Source organism: Vulpes vulpes, chromosome 1 (assembly GCF_048418805.1).
Source record: "Vulpes vulpes isolate BD-2025 chromosome 1, VulVul3, whole genome shotgun sequence".
Taxonomy (NCBI): Eukaryota; Metazoa; Chordata; class Mammalia; order Carnivora; family Canidae; genus Vulpes; species Vulpes vulpes.
The window spans coordinates 177,920,035-177,940,224 of NC_132780.1; the positions used below are offsets into that span (position 1 = coordinate 177,920,035).

Sequence of the window (20,190 nt, forward strand, 5' to 3'; positions counted from 1 at the left end):
GGGGAATCTAACTAACTAACCTTTCCCATTTCTGGCAAACTGCTGGTTCATACTGATTATGAATTTTTAAGTAACTACAACATAATTAGTTGATCTAACACTAAAACCATCCTGTACATAATTAAAATTTTCTTTTATGATTCCAGAGGCCCATTAGGATCTTGCAGGCCATTCAGTAATCATCTTTATTGACAAGATGCAGAATGGAAAAAAAAACCCAGTTAATACGGACTTCCACTTGATAAAGATAATGGTGTGTCGACACAGGTATCTGTTCTTTTTTACTGTATATTTTATTATTATTATTATTATTAGTATTAAAATTCAACCTAACATCAGGTATCTGCTCTTTTAAGGGTTGATTAGTATAATCTGAGGTGAGGAAAATAAGCTAGGAAATCACTATCCTAGAAAATGATACCTAAAGTCATCATACCTAAGGTCCACCAAATCTGTAGGACATAATCGGTCCAGGGTGCTGCTTATTTGGAATTATTTGATTAATTGAAAAAAGTCTGGAAAAATACACCAAAGTATTTAACAGTCAGGTTTTATTTAGGTAGCTGGATTATAGAGAATTTATTTTCTTCTGATTCTGTTATTTTATAAATTATGTACAACAGGCATATTACTTTCACAATCAGGAAAAGTTACTTCTGTTTTAATGAAAGGAAACAATTATTCTCTGATTCTGTTCTTCCTAGTAATTAAGAACACTTAATACATGGAACCCAGTCTAATAATCTGGCCTGGTGACAAGTCAGACATGAAATATAGGAAAAATCTACTAGAAAAACAGGCTACAGCTTTTAGTTAAGTTCTACTAGGACTCTAAGAATCCTGCTACACTCCAGACCTTTGCAAATACCATTCTTCTTCATCATGGTTGAGGCACTCTCTAGTTGCAGCAAAGCTCCAGATGCCCTCAGAATGATGAATTTAATGGGGAAGAGGGGTTGGTGTCCTTGTAAGAATGTGGTGCCACCACTTGGTGTAAATCATGGCTCAGAGAGAGGTGTCACTTTGCTAATGAAAGGCACATTCAAAAGAAAGCATACCAATGATTTCTAAAAGCAACAGATTGGAAATTCTGTTAAACTCTGGAAATTCTGATAAACTATTTGTGCTACAACTGATAATCACTTGGTAAAGCAGCTTTATAATACGCATGGCTGAGTTTATTTGGAGATTCACAGGGAATACCATTTGAAATTTTTGATTTACATAGTAATGTATATTACCATGCTGGTAAATATCATCCCTATCTCTACCATCAGTGTATATGCAGAGAATGAAAATTATTTTGATGACGCCTTAAGCAGAACATAATTGTGAAACTGAAGACTACATTCTTTTAAAAAACACAACACAATTGGCTTCAAAACTATACCAATTGTTTTCCAATGACTATAGGAACTGAATATGTATGTTCATAAAATTATTTTCTATATTACTCTTAATATCATTAATACTACAACTTTTAAAGTGCTTCTAAACATAGTAAACATAAGGAGAATATCTGAAATTAAGCTCTGGCATTGGAAAGGCAGTAAAAGTCAAAACCTGTACAGTTTTTCAAGAAGAAAAAAATGGTATATTTCTCTTTTGTAAATCAACAGTTTAAGATTATTAATTAGGCATGAAAATAGGTACAATAAAACTTCAGTTAACTGGACTAATTGAGGACAAGAAGACTTTTGTTTGTTTCAATTTTCTGATTGACAGCTAGAAAATGCCTTTTGTTGAAAATACTTCCAAAGCAGTTTCTTTTCCTAATTTTAAAACATTTAACCAATTCTCAATGATTCAGCAGGTCAGTGTCATTAGCTACAGATATCCTCCAGGGTATATTTTCCATCTTTACTAAACCAAAGCTATCTTGTTTTCTGAATCTCTATTTCTGAAAAAGGGAAGTGGGATGTGTGCGGTGGGTAGGGTGGGGTGTGCGGGAGGGGGTGAAGTGAGGGTGGGGAAGTGTGAAGGTTAGTTAATTCAGGGTTCTGGTTAGTTGGGTTCCAGGTAGCTAAGCCATCACTAAACATGAATTCAGTGTCTGATATGAGGTGATCTGATTCCTAGGAAACATGAGAACCTACATGGGGAGCCCCCAAGGGTCTGTCTTTGTTGATATTCTCTACCTATGTCATTGCGTCTGGGTGACTAGGTTTGCTGGTCTTCTCTGTGGAAAACCTGTGTCTAAAAAGTATGGTCTCTGAAGTCATGGGAATGAATTTATTTTTATTTGATTCTATATCCATGTCATTTCAACACAAGCTTAGGGTGCAGGTAGCCACACGTATATGTAGATGTCAAGGATGAATAAACAGTTGCTTTTCTCTTAGACTTGCTGCTCTAGATTTTCTTTTCTATAAAAATCTTTAATTCCAGTTTCTGATATCTTAGCAGCTGAAACCTTTATTTTGCCCTTTGTCCATCACCTGGAGAGTTTATTTCTAAGCAGGTTTGGAAAGTCTGGGTAAGAATGATAGGACTGATTTATACATGTTGTACTTTAACATTGACAACTTTATTTTTTTATCATACCTTTTCCTTAAGCCAAATGCATACATACACACACACACACACACACATAAATAATCTTGATTATTCCCTAGTTACTCCTTCCTTAAGAAGGAAATGGAATAAATTAGGACAGAGATTTCTGAGCTTTTTGGAACTATGGGTCCTTATGCCCTGCTCTTCAGGAATTACAAGCCCTGTTCAGACCTAAGGGCAGGTCCTGAAAGTAGTACAGGATGTTTGAAGAAAGCATGGCTACTGGGTCCCATGAGAATTTGCTGATCATTCGCCAAATCCAGTTTTCAAGAAACATAGAATAAAAAGCAAAATCTCCCCAAAATAGGGCCTGAAGAGACTAATCTAGTAAATTCAATCCTGCATATTCCTCACAGAACTGCAGGACTCACTAAATTGTTCTGTGATTTATGGGTACATTGACACCTAAGACTACTATGATTTGGTGATGAGGGGTAGACTATATTTCATTTGGAGTATGTAAAACAGGCATTATAATGATTTGAGGCCCTGTTGCAAGAGAATTGTTTGCTATTCCTTTTCTCCTATAGCTTTCCCTTTTTTCTAGGTTTCAATCTGTGGCTGCAATATAATCAAATCTATAATCCCTGGTTTGTGCCTCAATGTCCGCCTCTACTGAGGAAGACCTGTCACGTACCACAGCTATGCACACGGCGCCATGATCCCGTACAGTATGGTACACTGTACTTGGACTCATTCATGAACACACAATTCAGATGAATTGAGCAGCCCCACCACAGGAGCACAGGTAGATACATACTCCCTCCATCACAGTGAGACAGCTTTCCTGTATGTGTCAGTATCATTTGATAGAGTTATTTATGACAAATTTCCCTGGTGGTTTCCTTCTTTCTTTCTTTCTCTCTCTCTCTCTTTTTTTTTTAAGATTGTATCTATTTATTCATAAAAGACACACAGAGAGAGGCAGAGACATAGGCAGAGGGAGAAGCAGGCTCCCTGTGGGAAGCCCAATGTGGGACTTGATCCCAGGACCCCGGGATCACGGCCTGAACCAAAGGTAGATGCTCTGACTGAGCCACCCAGGTGCCACTCCCTGGTAGTTTCTGACAAATATCTCCTTGTCCTGAGAGGAAAGCCATCCCTAAGATTAAAGTATACATTCTGTAGATCCCTTACTCTTGCTCAAAGGGTGCCAGGGAATATATCAGGGCTGAGGGAGGTCTGAGGGACATAGCCATCAATTCTTACTCCACCCTTACAAACTATAACAGTCCTGTCAAGCACTAGTTAGTTATTATTCTGCACAGTATTCTTGGAAGGAAAGCCAGCTCTGGTATTCAGTTCAAAACAAAAAAAAAATCAATTATTTGTTCTGGGGTAAAATATATATAACATTTACCACTTTTAAGAGTACAATTCAGTAGCATCAAGTACATTCAGATTGTTTTACAACCATCACCACTATCCATCTTCAGAACTTTTTTATTTTCCCAAAGTGAAACTACCCATACACTAACTCTCCATTCCTCTCTATTCCCAAACTTTGGCATCCATCATTCTATTTTCTGGCTATAAGCTTGACAACTCTAGATACCTCATATAAGTGGGATCATACGATACTTATCCTTTTGAATCTAGCTTATCACATTTAGTATCTTCAAAGTTCATCTATGTTGTAGCATGTGTCAGAACTACATTATCTTTATAGGGCTAAATAATATTCCATTGTATGAATATTCCACATTTTTCTTATCCATTCATCTGTTGATAGACATGACAACAGACAACAAGACAAAGGTGGCTTCTACCACCTTTTGGCTATTATGAATAATGCTGTAGGAACATGGGTTTACAACCAGCTGTCAAGTCTTTGCTTTCAGTTCTTTTAGGTATATACCCAGAAGTGGAATTACTGGATCATATAGTAATTCCATGTTTACTCTTTTGAAGAACTGTCATACAGTTTGGTATTTAGTTTTTTTTTTAATTAATGAACTTTATTTTTTTAATGCAGATATAGGTTGAGAGCAAATTTGAGGAAAGAAGACAGGGTTCCCATACCCCTTGTCCCTACACATTTATGGTACTTTTACAGAGACGCTCAGGCACTCAGTGACTTGGGTGCTTCACCCCAGGCTGGTGATCGAGGCAGGCTGTGCCAGGTCTGGCAGGAGCTCTCGGCGCTGAGTCACCTGAGGCAAGTCACTTGAGGTGTCAGAGCAGACTTCTTCCCTCCCCAGCCTGTAGTCATGAAACTGACTGACATCAAAGGTCATCCTGCAGGAAAACCTGATGTGTAAACATGGACACTCACAGATGCTAAAGCAGGAAGGAGATTAAGGAACATTTAATCCAACCTACTTCTTTTCCATATCATGGTGAAGATGCTTTGTACACTGAAAACCTCGCTTCCAAGAATGCTGTGCAGAATAATTCATTAGTGCTTGACAGGGATGTTATAGTTTGTGAGTGTGGAGTAAGAATACATAATTACATCACTCACAACTCTATCAGCCCTCTTACCAGCCCCGCTACCCCGTGGACAGCACCTAGAAGACAGCTCTGGATTAATTCCTTATAGAACTCTTTCATCAGCTATCACTTTTTTTTCTTTTGCCTTGTTTATCTGATTCTGCGATTTTCATTTTAAACACACACACTTAAATCTATCTCCAGGATTTTTGGCTCTGCCAATGGGTAGGCAATAGATAAGCTCCTTCATTATGTCTGCTTTGGTAGTGCTTTATTAACAGTGATTATTCTCAATTTCTGTGATTTCTAATAAAAGAACTGTAAGTCCTAAGTGCTATCCTGAACGAACATTTACCATACCAAGTAAAATGTTATAAATCACAATGCTTATCCACAGATTTAAATGCCCAGAAATTTCTCATACATTTCCTGGACAGCATCACTCATACTATTTTTATACTCCCATCGACTCAATGAAACAAAAGAAAAATGTTTAAAATTCTTACAATGAAAGCTAGGAATATACAAAATGCATATATATTCATAGGCACATATGTACATTTGCATGTATGCTCACATACATCCAAATGCACATTTGTTGAGCCAAAATCTTCTACTTTTTCCCATTAACATGGAATAAATTGTTCTTGTCCTCAGTGGAGAGGTGATTGGCTTACTTCAAAGCTAACACTGATCCTCAAAATACTGATCCTCAAAATGCAGATCCTCAAAATATGTCAGTCTTGAGAACTTAAAATCCCAGAGAAACCTGGCTTGATGATAAGGACTATTTATTAGAGATGCGCCTCCCTTCCCACATGTGTTTTGTAAATCATTTCCCATTTAAGTGTATGAGAGGAAAGATAATACCATGATGATTCACTTTAAAAAGCAGCAATATATTTCTCAACCCAGGGGAAGAAAAGATTTTTCCTTCTGAGTGTCTAAGAACATGATGAACATGCCCACAAACGGACTGCCACTGTCATTTTTGCCGGATACAGTGCCGTTAAGTCACCCTTGTTGAAAACCAAGGGCAAAGAATGACTGATACTATTGACTCTAAAGCTGGCACAGAATAACGGCATCTACTTGGTTGTACTTTCAAATGTGATGGGGCCGAGAGGACCTTAAAACTCTCTTTTCAAAAAAAAAAACAAAAAACAAAAAAACTCTCTTTTCTTGAGAGATGAGTCAATCTATTCAGCAAGGCACTAAGTATCTGAATTAAGTGGTGTGTAATACCGAATATTTAATACTTTTTTCTCCCTTTATCGTTCATCCTTTCGGTTACACTTGAATTAAAGCAGTGATTCTCAAAGTGGGGTCCCTGGACCACCTGCCTCAGCATCACCTGGACCACCTGCCTTAGCATCACCTGGAAACTTGTCAGCACAGCAACTTCCCAGCCCGCCCCAGGTCTCCTGAATCAGAAATTCTAGGCATGAGGCCCAGCAAGCTATACTTTAAAGAACACTTCAGGTGATTCTGATGCAAGTCCAAGAGCCAATGAATTAAGGAGCCACCGCTATGCAGATTTGAATCCCTGCTCCCTTTCTCAATTGTAATTTTCAAGAAACTTTGTTAAAAGAAAAGTAACCCATGCGGGTTTAGGCTACCTGCTGTTATCACCTAAGAAAATTCTTACCATTGTTTGGTTTGAGGGAAGAAACCTCAGTCAAAACTTACATGTAATTCTTCCAGGCTCTGTGCTGGCTTCGAGGCTTAGGATGCGGGGAACTGGGCGAAGGGAGAGATGAGAAGGCTACAGCAATCCATTCAGACATGGACACCAAAGCTTTGCAGGGCAACTTTGTGACAGGTCAGTGAGTGTCCACCTGAATGGGACGGAAGAGCTGTCCATTAGCAGGGTACACCTCGGACATCAGCCTTTCTCCCTCCCTCCTGCTATCCTGTGACACTGTCTCCCTTGTGTTTATAACTTCTAACTTACTGTGCCTCTGTCTGCCTCTTGACTGGTCCACATAAACAGAATATGATAAGATATCCCAAGGGATCAATGCCAGGGCTCAACCCACAGGGAAGCCCTATGCCATGAGTATATCCTGTAGGTGAGCATCCCTCACTGGTTGCTCTTTTTAACCCAAAAGCAGTTTGGAGATGGATCAATGTCCAATCTCATGAAGGTTTTCCTTTCAACAAACCAGAGCACCCAGATTTAAAAGACACATGTAACTGCAGTGACAGGAAGACACAGGAAGCAAATGACAAGTTCAGGAATTCTGACTGAAATGAGGTGATTCTCTGAGGCCTTAAACACGTTGATTTTTAACACTTTTTTTCTCATGATAAATTGATACATGCTTACTGTAGAACATTTGGAAAATATGGAAAAGCATAAAGAACAAGATACCAAGAAACAAACTTAACTGTTGGGAACAAAACAGAGGGGAGGTGAGGTGGATGGGGGGACACGTGAAATAGGTGATGAGAATGAAGGAGTGCACTTGTGTGATGAGCACCAGGTGATGTATGGAAATGTTGAATCACTACATTGTACACCTGAAACTAAGATAACACTGTATGTTAACTAACTGGAATTAAAATAAAATAAACAAGAAAAAGGAAAGATCAACTATAGCCTTGGCACTGATAAATCACTAATGCTACCTTGTTGTATAGTTCTACAACCCCATAACTGAAACTTCTGAGCTTCAGGGTATGTTTCAGAATTCAGAATTGTTTGGATTTTAAAACTATTTATTGGTGCAGCTACCATTTATCACATAATACTCCATCAGGGTCTAGAGCAGCACATATTTCATAACATTTCTGTAGCAAAACAGATGTATATTCTTATTAAATTGGATTAAAATAGAATCTCACATTAGTTCAGAGCAGCTATTTCTATCAAAGAAATTACCAAAAACCCCTTTGAATTTGGAATGCTTTTGGATTCAAAATTAAGAATAAAAGATTGTGGACCATTATTCTTTTCAGATACACAAAAATTTCAGTTTTGTTTCTACTTTTCATTTAATGTTATATGAATGTGAGAATTTACCAAAGTTATTAAAAACACTTCAAAAACATGCTTTTCAATGTCTATGTAATATTATATCCCACGGAAAAGGGTTTTATTTAATGATTTCATTTAGGGAATTACATTTTTTTGGTTGTTGTTAATGCAAATAACACTTTGAGGGATGTATCTGAATATCAGATTGTCTGAATTTCTGAATACTATATTTTAGGTATATTCTAGAAAAAGGATTATTGGTCAACTGGTGTGAACTTTAAGGGTCTTGATGATTTCCCAGAAAAGCTATACCAATTTACACTCCTAACACAGCATGAGTGCCTGGTTAATTTGTTTAATTACCCACATTATCATAGCACAGAAAAAATGCACTTGCATCTCATACATCTTAACAAAGCTCTAATCAATGATAATCATACTTAGGAGATTTTATTTTTGTTTTTCTTATACAGAAGATAGTGAATAGCATACTATCTTTCACACAACAAGAGAGAAATGGGATTACTGTGAGTTTGCCATCAAATGGAACCTCATTAGACCAGACTGAGTCAGATCTGGGCAATGGAGGAGTTGTCACTTGTCCATGGGGTCTTAACTTGGCAAAAGTTATGGGGGTGGGTTTGGAAATAATTCACACATCATCCTGAGAAGACAAACACTCTGATGCTAATTATTTGTAGGCTGATAAATTCTGCTTCTAGGCTACGGAGGACTTTTTTCCCTTCCTTTTGGTGTTTTTGTTTCTTGGACATTTTGCTGCTACTCACCATGGCCATCAGAGAGCAGAAAGAGATGTAAAGACAAAATCAAGTCAGACAAGCTAATAATAGTGGATAGCTCTTATTGAGTGCTTACCATGTGTCAACTCTGGTGCTGGGCAGGTTGTGTGCATTATCTCATTTAATGCTGAGTGCACTGGTATAAAAACCGGTAGCTACAAAGTTTTTAAAAGCAAGTGCTCACTCATCAATCACCCTTCCTCCCTAATAAGTTTGGAGGAATCAGAAGTTTGGAATTTCAAAGGTCTAATCAAGCCTCCTGTCTTATTACATGACTTCACGTCTAGCTATAAAAACTTTACCCTTTATGCTTTTTTTGATCAGCACCCTCTACAGCAGCATCTGCCACAAAAGCAGGGGAAATGACAAAATCCAAGAAAACTCTAGATATTAATAAACACTTTGAAGGTCTTATATGTACAGGAGGGAGGCCACATCTCTTAGAGTACAGCAGAGAGTTGGGAGTCTGCTGTGTAACACAAAATAGGGTACATGTAGAGAAGACATGGATACACACATAATATGTACTTCTTCAAAAAACAAACACCAAACACATTCTTCCCAGATAGGACTACAAATTGGTAATGATAAAGTCAGGACCCACAATCTCAAGTTCCTTTTCATTTATAGCTTTGTCTAATGATTTTTCTCTTTTCCCTTTACATATATTAAACCTTACAGGATAATTGGTGTAGAGAATGCCACCATTTTCATATGCTAATAAAATAAAACTGAAGAGATACTTCTTTGTCATCTAGAATGAAATAACATCACTCTTTTCCTTATCTACAAACTCAATTTCTCCAAAGTAGAATATAGTATATACTATAAAATGGTTGAGATTCAGAGAGAGAGAGAGAGAGAGAGGGAGAAAGAAAGAAACACATGCAAAAAATTCCACTTTATTTTGGGAGTGGGTTGAGTTGATCTTCCCAATAATCTTATCTTAGTAAGGGATGTTTCTATCAAAATTATCAAAAGACCAAAAGACAAAAGATATATCAAGAAGTGAATCATTTCCTTCACTGTGGCTTCTCTTTATAATTTAAATAACATTCTCCTGACAGTTAGATGTCAAGTGAGTAGAATGGCTCCTACAGGATTTTTCTTTGCCACAATCATATATGTGGTTAATTTTCTAAATATACTAGAACTATAGGGTGTGAAAAAATAAAGCAGTAATAGAGGAAATAACCCCTCAAAGAACATACTTTGTTTTTTTCCAAAATGCCTAATTGCTTGGGGGAAAATACAAAAAATAAAATAAGCCACCTACTAATAACAGAAATGATTACCAGAAGCTCTTTATATACTCAAACTGCACAACTAACATTTCTAAAGCTAATTACAAATTTGGATTCTCTCATTTTAAAAATACACTTCGAAGCAGCCCACTTCTGTTTTAATGCTGAACCAAAGTCTGTGCAATTGGCACATTATCAAAGTAAAAAAAAAATGCGTTGCTTGAACAAAGTTACCACTTTCAATGTCACTAAATCTTGAACTGCAAAATACCACAAGCTAAAAACTAGTAATACCATGTGGTTATGTTATCTTACATTTACAAAGGAGTTTATAGTTTCCCAAGCCCTAAGAGACTGAGATCCCTGTTATCATAGCAGCTTTGTTATCTTGGGAAGGTCATTTGCTACTTCTTAACCTAACACCTTTCACAGGTTCTTGGGAGGATTAAATGAGAATGCATACAAAACGGCTTTTGTAAACTATAGGACATATGTAAAATGTGGGTTATCATTATTTTTTTTACTAGCAACTCTGTGAGGCATAAAGATATTAATTCCCATTTCATAGTTAAGGAAACTGACAACAGGAAGATGTACCAAAGGAAAAAAAGAAAATACCAAGTTAGGAGATTCGAGTTTTATCTCTAAATTGGCCACAAACTAGTTAGGTGACTCTGTGACTTGTTTCTTCAGTAAAATGAATGGATAGGATGAGATGATTTTAAGGTCTTTTCGAAGCCAATGGTTCTGTGGTCTGGGACGTGGCCATGGTGGTGATATGGCAACTCTTAGAAAAATTCTGGGACCAGTCCCTCCTGGAGGCTAAGTGCTGCACCTATTAACCTAAGGCCTCCAGTGCTGGGGTGGAGAGTTCTTGAGCAGTCTGCTAGCTCCATGGATGGGACTGGCATTAGCCAACATGTTTTGCTGGATTAAGGGGAGGTTGAAGGATACTAGGTGAATGGCCAAGGCCTCTGGGCCACAGGAAGTAGGTACTGGAGGGGCTTGAAATAGCCAACTCTTTATTAACTGGTACAGATATTTCACATACTAACTAGTGTAGTCAAATGAGTACATCACCGTAATGTCAGTTTGCTAACAGCCCCGCTGTTGTTTGGCTTTCAGTTTCAAAGAGATAGCCACTTCATGGGCCACCGACCTTTCTTGACTGAATTCTTACAGTGTTGGGGAGAGAGATGTAAAAACTCTACTTTTTAGGGCAGCCCGGATGGCTCAGCGGTTTGGCGCCGCCTTCCGCCCAGGGTGTGATCCTGGAGACCCGGGATCAAGTCCCACGTTGGGCTCCCTGCATGGAGCCTGCTTCTCCCTCTGCCTGTGTCTTTTGTCTCTTTCTCTCTCTCTCTCTCTCTCATGAATAAATAAATAAAATCCTTTTTAAAAAAAGTCTACTTTTTAAATTATGAGTGCACATTATGGTCACATGGGAAATTCACTTTAAAAAAATTGGAGCCGCCAATTTAGGCCTCTACTCATCATATCTATCAGCACTAACACAGCTCTCTGTGATGATGAAAATTTTCAGTACGTATCCTGTCCAATATGGCAGCCACAGCTACACAGGATTATTGAGTATTTAATGCTCAATAAGTGCTACTGGGCAACTGAGGGGCTGAATTTTAGTTTTAATGTATTTAAATTCAATTTAAATAGCCACACGTGGTTAGTGGTTACCTGATTGGATAGTGCAGCCCTAGATGCCTTACATACTAGTTTTTTGGGACATATTTCAGACTCCAGAAGCCCACTGGACAACACCCATTCAAGAAGTTTTTACTGAGCTTTCCCTGGGTGCTGGGCACCATTTAAGTGTCTTAAAACAATGGTGAATGAGAGCTATGGACACTTCCTGCCCTCATGGTGTTTCTCAGCTAGACTGATTTCCGAAGACCTCACAAAACCTTGAAGTGGTTCACAGGACTATGCTTAGGAAAAGGTGGGTGAGTAGATATGGTAATGCTACACTAAGCATGAAAGCACAGCTTTTTCATTTCTTCATATTTACTGTTAGAGAAGCTGGGGGAAAGTTTAAAAAGAGATATCTGAATGATTACTGTTCCTTCCCTTACAAGTAAAGTAACATATCCCAGGTATGGGAAATTATCTGTAAGTAATTCCCTCTTGCACAAACATAAATTTATTTAAAAGAAAAAGTCAAGGAGACCTGTATTCTTAAGCCTAAGAGAAACTAAGTGGTATTTAATTACAGCAACAATCATAAAAGCATAAGTGGATCTCAAGCTGCATGCAGTGGGCAAGGGAACATTTATACCAATTAGCAGCGAAATGATCGGGTTTTCTAGAAGGTACCTCTTGTATAAGTGAAGCTGATTGCATCTTTGTCTCTACAATTCAACTCTTAGCTAAGATTTTCTTAGTGGTTTTAATGCGATGTGATGAACAAAACCGTATTTGCTTTTTGCTAGGAAACTATAGATGGTACTTTTATCTACACCACAAATATAATACTAACAACATAATTTCTAAGAAAGTGGTTTGGTTTAGTGCTTTTCCAATTTCCAATAATGTTTTCCCTGTCCTGTCGTCAATTCTTTCCTATGCTTACCACCTTACTGAAACCACTGTATCATTTAGAATGTTACAAGGAAAATAAAACAAAATATTTAGAATTGGTTTATGTTCTTGTTTGAACCCGAATCCAGGTTTGCCTAAATTTAAAAGGACAGGGACATCTTGCTCTGGGATACAATAATTTTTTTTAAAGATTCCATTTATTTATTCATGAGAGAGAGAGAGAGACAGAGAGAGAGAGAGGGGGGCAGAGACACAGGCAGAGGGAGAAGCAGGTTCCACGCAGAGAGCCCAATGTGGGACTCGATCCTGAGACCCCAGGATCATGCCCTAGGCTGAAGGTGGCGCTAAACCGCTGAGACCCCCGGGCTGTTCTGGGATACAGTCTTTTTAAGTTCTTTTCACTGTATTTTAACTTGAGGCAAAATATTCAACTGGGTTTTGCTTAGTATCCCAGCAGGGCTGTACCTGGCTGGTACCATCGAGCCAACCTGACCTCCTAGTCTTAAAATGCCACTCTGGTCCCCTGCCCAAATTTGGACTACTGATTTTGGGAGCTGATAAATGACTCTTACACATCTATAGACACACAGGCATGTTCCCATCACTTTTTCTCTCTGGATTGAGTAGAAAAATAATTTACAGTGGTCAGAAAACAAGAGTTTAAAACTTAGACTGAATGCAATTTGTACTTTTGGAACTATCACCTGTAGAAAAGGTCAAATCTCAAATGTTCCACTGTCCCATGCTATATAAAATTTACTAAAAATTTGGTGACAGCTTTAGCAATAAACATGTAAACTGAGAGTGGCCCTGGTGTCCTTATTCATATTCAGAAACACTAAATGGAGTCGTCACACATCATTTTATGGCCAGAAGGGCTTTAAAAAGAAAGGGGTTAATTTTTTGGAAACTACAGAGATGAATTTTTAAAAACTTTACATTTCAAGCAATTTAAATAGTCACTTGTATAAGGCAAAAGACCTTTGAATCATAGATCTTGTGGCTTTTGTGTTTTGCTCTACTGGCATGGGAAGGTGATGCAAGGAAATGTGCTCTCTTTCTTTTCTTTTCTTTTTTTTCTTTTTTCTTTTTTTTTTTTTTGCTACAACACAGAAAGACGCAGCCATTTCAGACAGGATGGAGAAAATTAAGATGAAAATGTCTCTGAAAGTTTCCACTTACACATTTCAGGTGCTGGGACGAAGTTATTCTGGTTGGGGAATATAGCTAGAAAATTCACTTTTTTGATATTCAAGATGTTTGCATTCCCAAAATATGGTAGGTTTGTCCAGATTTCTACCTCTATTATAAGAGGATAGTGCTATTTTAGAACTATTAGCCATTGACAATTCAGAAAAGAAAAACCCAAAAAGAAATGTGTTGAAAATACACACCTGAAATAATTTGGGGGTTTGTAGGCTTTGTATCTTAAAAAATACTGTCCTGTATTTACATATCATACTAAGTTCTATTTGCTGAAAACTTCTGTGTACTGGGAACTATTGTAGGAATTTTACAGGTATTATTAACTTGTCTGCTGGATGGGAGAACCATGGCTCACAGAGGGTAAATGTCTGGGCTAAGGTCACAATGATGGAGAGGGGGTGACATGCAATCTGAATCCGTCTCCACCTGACTCTCAAGGCTACTCCTTTCCTTTGTAGCACTACCAGCCACTATAATTTGGGGAGATGACATCCCTCTTCCCAAAGGAAACATGATCAATTTTCCATGTGCTACCGGTAAAATGTCAAACCTGATGAAGCTGCAGGTCCTACAGTAATCTGATTATGTGTAGAAAAAGAACTAATTAACTTGTTAGTCCTAAAATGGTTATATTTCACACATTAGAATTAAATTAGAATTAATAAGACTTAAATACTTTTTTCTATTGCAGTTTCTTTAAATAAAAGTACTACCGTGTAGCTTATTAAGAAATGACCCAGATCATTTTCTCAAGGTGATTTAAAGCACAGGATACCTGTCCTTAGTCATGGGACATGGCAGTGAAAATGCTGCGTGAGGAATCTCACTCTGGGTCTCAATCTCAGAAGAGCATCACCATTCCCGGCAATCAATGCCCAAGCAGAAAATGCCCAGAGCAGGGTCTGATGTACCATTTAGGGCTCAAGTACCATATTTACTATCCCTATGTCGAAGATCATCCATGAAATCACACAATGACTAAGTTCATCTGCAAGAAATGCAGTGTGTAAGCCCAGTGGGTTTGCTTGCCAACGTAGTGAACGGCCGTTTCTTGAGAACTTGGATGGGCCAATAGTGCCTTGACTTCTCCTAGGTTCCATGCTTGGTCTGATCTTTCTGCCTCCTTCCCCTAATCTGAGAACTTCAACTCTGCCCATGCTCATTTACCAGCCAGAAAAACCTGGAAAGTCCTATCCCCCTGGGGAGCTTCAAATGCCTGCTGGACTCAACTGTCAATTGCAGGTGCCCCTTGACTTCCAAGCTGCACAAGTGTGGGTGCCAAGTGGGGCTCACACAAAGCAAGGTGCTGCTGGGCTGTCCCCAAGTGAGGCTGGCGAGGTCCACGCAGAGCTCACTGCAGGTGTGACGGCTGCAACAATTTTGGCCAGGACCCTGAAGACAGGTGAGCCATATGTTGTTCAAAAAGGGTGTGATAAACCATTTAAGGAAAAGGCAATACCACTGACCTTCAGCTAAAAAACTAAGAGTTATCTTAGATTTCTTAGCCTTTCCTCTCTCCCTCTCCCTTCTAAACATCTAACCCGTCGGCAAGTGCTGCCGATTCTACCTTCAACTTATATTTCCAGTCAGTCTACCCTTCTCCATCTCTACTCCTGTCACCATTATTTCTCACTGGGTCCACTGCTATTGTCATGGTAACTGGCCTCTCTGTTTTCAATTCCCTCTTGGCATCGAAAGTCCCCAGGATCACAGAAGGCTGGGTGATTTGCGAGGAGGACTCACGAGACTCAGCATGTAGTTGTACCTACGCTTTGATTTATTAGAGCCAGATCTCATCTGATTCCAGCTCAAAACCTGATTGGGGATTCTGGCCACACTCCTGCCCTCACCCTCCCCTCCAGCTGCCACCTGCACCCTCAGAAGCCTCTTCTGCCCCTAACAGGCTCCGCTTCCTGCTTTTTCCTCACTTGACAAACTCAGCTTCTCTCCCTGGATCTACAGTCTCTATGCTCCTGCCACCATCTGCCTTATATAAATATCAATTATATTTTATCTTGCTGTGGTCATACACCCTTCAGTGAATCGGGGGCTGTGGCTCTGAATCCCACGGTACCCATAACCACACGGCACCATCAGAACCAACTCCAGTCCTGCTGCGGTGTAGGCACTGCACCCAGCCTGACACCCACCGCCAGGCTCCTCACCCCAGCCCTCTGTCTTGAGCCACCTCAATCCTCTCTCCTCATTTCCCCTTTCTAAGCTTACGGATGATTCTCTGCAGGCTGAGGAAAAGAAAAAATACGGAGCAGAGGAGAGTGCAAATCAGAAGTGGCAAAAGCTGCTGTGTGTACACACAGGGGACTGCGGCTGTCCAGATGGATCTGATACTGTTCTGCAGACCTATTTTTGTTTTCTGTTTTTGTTTTTTGTTTTCATAAAGCATGGATTGGTAGAGCTGAAAGGACCTTGGAGATCATGGCATTCAATCATCCTCCTTTTACTGATGAGGAAACTGTGGTGTGAGAAGAGGATGAGAAGGAGAAAGAATTTATTGAAGGCTCATCATCTACTTTGGATACACATCCCAGGTCCCACAGCCAGTGAGTAGTGACAGAGTTGGGGTTACAGAGTGCTTAAGGGAGCATTTTCATCCCACATACACTTTTGCCTATTACTTACTCATATCAATACAGAGGAAAGGGCATATATTTAACACATAAAGATACTTGGAATTCCCATCTCAAAAGGTAAATGATTTCCCCCTCTGTATTATCCAATGCATATTTTCATAGCATCAATGCATATTTCAAAACACATAAAACATAAAAGTCACATTTTGACATCTTTAAGTGAACAGTTCAGTGGAATTAAGTACATTAATTTTGCTGGGCAACCATCACCATGACTCATCCAATACATTTTTTTAAAAAGATTTATTTATTTATTTATTCAAAGAGAGAGAGAGAGAGAGAGAGAGAGAGAGAAAGAGACAGAGACACAGGCAGAGGGAGAAGCAGGCTCCATGCTGGAAGCCCAATGTGGGACTCAATCCCAGGTCTTCAGGATCACACCCCGGGCTGCAGACGGCGCTAAACTGCTGCGCCACGGGGGCTGCCCCATCCAGTACATTTTTAAGAGTATTTTCTGGGGGGCCTGGATGGCTTAGTTGGCTAAGCGTCCGACTCTTGATCTCAGTTCAGGCTTGATCTCAGGGTTGTGAGTTCAAGCTGCGAGGCAGTCTCCACATTGGGTGTGGAGCCTACTTAAAAAAAAAAAAAATCTGAGGAGTAAATTCGAAATGCAATTTAAGAGTGTTCCTCCTCAAAGAAAAGACAGGAAAACACAGGTAGAAAATAAACTTTGGGGGTTACATTTCATCTAACAAAACCTTTCAGATATACTTCTCTCTGTGACATATTCTCCATTATCCTCCCAGTCTTGAAACCAGAACTCTGAGAACGCTGGTTGCCAGGTGAAAAGGTAGCTTTTGTTGTTTCTCGAGGTTCTATACTAGTTGTATCTGCTTACAAAAATGTTATGCAACCCAGGAAATCACAGCCTTCCATGCCTCCTCCATAAAAGGACAAGTAAAACAATATTTCTTGGAAAGATAGGCATTTACCAACGTGCTACATCTAGATGGAGCTGTCTCTGCCGCTCCAGTCTGTTTCTCAGCAGGGTTTAAAAGTGTTGGCACAGAGCACAAAGAACGTCCCTCAGCTATTCAGCATTTAGTTCAACTCCACAATATATTTAGCAAGATTTCTCTCTTTTTTTTTTTCCTTCCTTTCTTGGTTTAATGACCTCAAATGTACCAACATCCTGTCTTACCTAATCCCCTAACAAGTTCTATCAAATGCCAGGACAGAATCAGACAGCACTGTAGGCAGTGAGATCATTCACTAAGAATTCATTTTTATTCCAAAAATTAGGAGTGCCAGACCATTTAACACAATCTATCACACAGCCAGAAAATTAGCCTGGCACTTTAAGAGAAACATCTAAACTAATTTTTTTAAAACCTCCTCCTGTCATAGGTCCTTTCACAAACTGATGACTTTTTCTCCCCAGAAAAAGATGCACATACAGAACATATTTCCACATTCTGGGAGGGGCTCAAGGCATCCCCTATGAATCCACAGACCCTAGGTTAAAATCCTCCACTATAAATGAACTCCAAAAGAGCTCACTTTGTCTACAGACCTCTGTACTGGGTCTCTAGAGCATCCTAGGGTGACCTTCTTTGGTACCACTTTAGCCTCAAGGTGAAAGTGACTTTTCTTGTGTTGGCTTCAGGAATAGTCCCACCTGGCTTCTGGTCAAAATCACATCAGCAGGGCTACATCTCTCACCAAGTCAGCTGGCTGCTCTGGGAACACTCATTTCTCTGACTGGTCTATGACAAGCTTGTTCTACCCTCATGTTCCTGGGTTCTGCTCTTTATTTTGCTGTCATAGATCTTGCTGTCCCCTTTCTCTCCCTGTCACTTTCCTTGCGATGGTGCTCTTCTAATTAAAAAAAAATGAGACCTGACTTTTTTTCTTTACCATAAAAGTAACAATCTCCATTTTGTCTTTAATTCCTTTGCTTTTTCTCCAAAAGCATCCTTCAGCCTTTCATCCCTTTGAACCCTGGGAATAATCTGCTCAGAATGCTCAGTAGCAGTCCCTGTGCTCTTTGTTCAGCCAGGGACAGAATTTCTCCGTCAGGAGCAGTGAGTGTGGTGCAGGAGGAGGAGAGTAAGCCTAAAGTCAGACAGACCCGAGTCCAATCCCAACTTGCTGACTGACTTTTGGCCACTAATTTAAATAAAGGCTCAATTTTCCCAACATAAAATAATAGGGATGATAAGAACCAACTTGCAAGGCTTTTTTGTTTTTTAAAAAAAGAATGACTGAATGAGCTGGTACAGACACAGTTCCTTAGACACAGAAGGTAGCTGAGAAATGGTGGTTTGCATCCCTCTTCCCAACTCTTCACTTACAGGGTTCAGCATACATTCTGCATTTTAGAAGCAAACACTGTGGCTTCTTACTAGTTAGCTGGGACCACATACTCTTGGAGTCTTAAGGATCTTTTTAATAGGCTTACTGAAACATAATTCATATACCATAAAATTCACAATTTTAAAGTATACAACTCAATGACTTAGTACATTTATGGATTTGTGCAACCATCACTACTGTCTAATTTCAGAACATTTCATCACTCCAAAAAGAAATCCCATCCCTATTAGTGGCTATTCTTCACCTTCTCCTCCCCTCAAGTCCTTGGCAACCACTTACCTACTTTCTATCTCTTTGGATTTGCTTATTCTGCACATTTCATGTAAACAGAATCAGATACTATGTGGCTTTTTTTTACCTGGCTTCTTTCACTTAGTGCAGTGTTTTCAAAGTTCATCCATGTTGTAGTATGTATCAATATTTCCTTTTTATGGCTGGATAATAATCCATTGTATGTATATATTATATTCTGTTTATCCGTTTATCAGTTAGTGGACATTTTTTTTCCATTTTGGGCTGAGTAATGCTGGTATGAGCATTTAACTAAAGTTAAATATATGTAGACATATGTTTTCAATTCTCTTGGATATATACCTGGCAGAGGAATTACTGTGTGATGACTGATTTTATGGATCAATTTATCCAGGCAGTGGTACCCAGATATTAAGTCAAACATATTTTAATATTGACGTGATGGTATTTTTAGATGCAGTTAATATTTAAATCACTACATTTGAGTAAAGCAGATCATCTTCTATAATGTGGGTGGGCTTTATCTAACCAGTTGAAGCCCTGAATGAAAAAACCTGATCTCCCCGAAGGAGAGGGAATTCTACAGCTGGCTGCCTTTAGACTTGCTCAGCATCATTATTAGCTCTTCCCTGGGTCCTTAGCCTCCCAGCCTACCTGTAGACTTTGGACTTTCCAGTCACCCCAATTATGAGACAATTCTTTAAAATAAATCTCTTATATACATACATCCTATGGATTCTGCTTCTCTGGAGAACCCTGACCAATATACATTGGGTCATATGGTAACTCTATATTAAACATTTTGAGGAATTGCCAAACTGTTTTTCAAAATGGCTGTACCATGTTCCAACCCCACTAGCAATGCACAATGGTTTGGATATCTCCACATTCTCACCAACACTTATTACTATCTTTCTGTCTTTAGCCAGCCTAGTGGGGGTAAAGTGGCATCTCATTGTGGTTTTGATTACCATTTCCATAGTGACTAATGGTGTTGAGCATCTTTTCATGCACATGTTGGCTCTTCATACGTGTTTGTTAGAGAGAAATGCCTATTTTAATGCTTTGCCCATTATTTAATTGGGTCATTTGTTTTTTTGACTGTTGCACTGTAGAATTCTTTATATATTCTGATACCAACCATTGACCCAATATACAATTTGCAAATATCTTCTCCCATTCTGATTATTTTTTCATTA

The 20,190-nt window shown here is 39.0% G+C and overlaps 1 protein-coding gene across 4 annotated transcripts in view; it reads right to left on the reverse strand.

The window, feature by feature from the left end:
* Positions 1–20,190, reverse strand: part of BACH2 (BTB domain and CNC homolog 2) — a 348,520-nt gene that overhangs the window by 139,197 nt on the left and 189,133 nt on the right. For 2 of the 4 annotated variants that reach the window (XM_072737368.1, XM_072737375.1), the window contains exon 3: positions 6,679–6,827. The exons of the other annotated variants lie outside the window; for them this stretch is intronic. The gene's annotated coding sequence lies outside the window, so the exon portion shown is untranslated. The remainder of the gene's footprint in view (positions 1–6,678; positions 6,828–20,190) is intronic. 4 annotated transcript variants of the gene reach the window in all.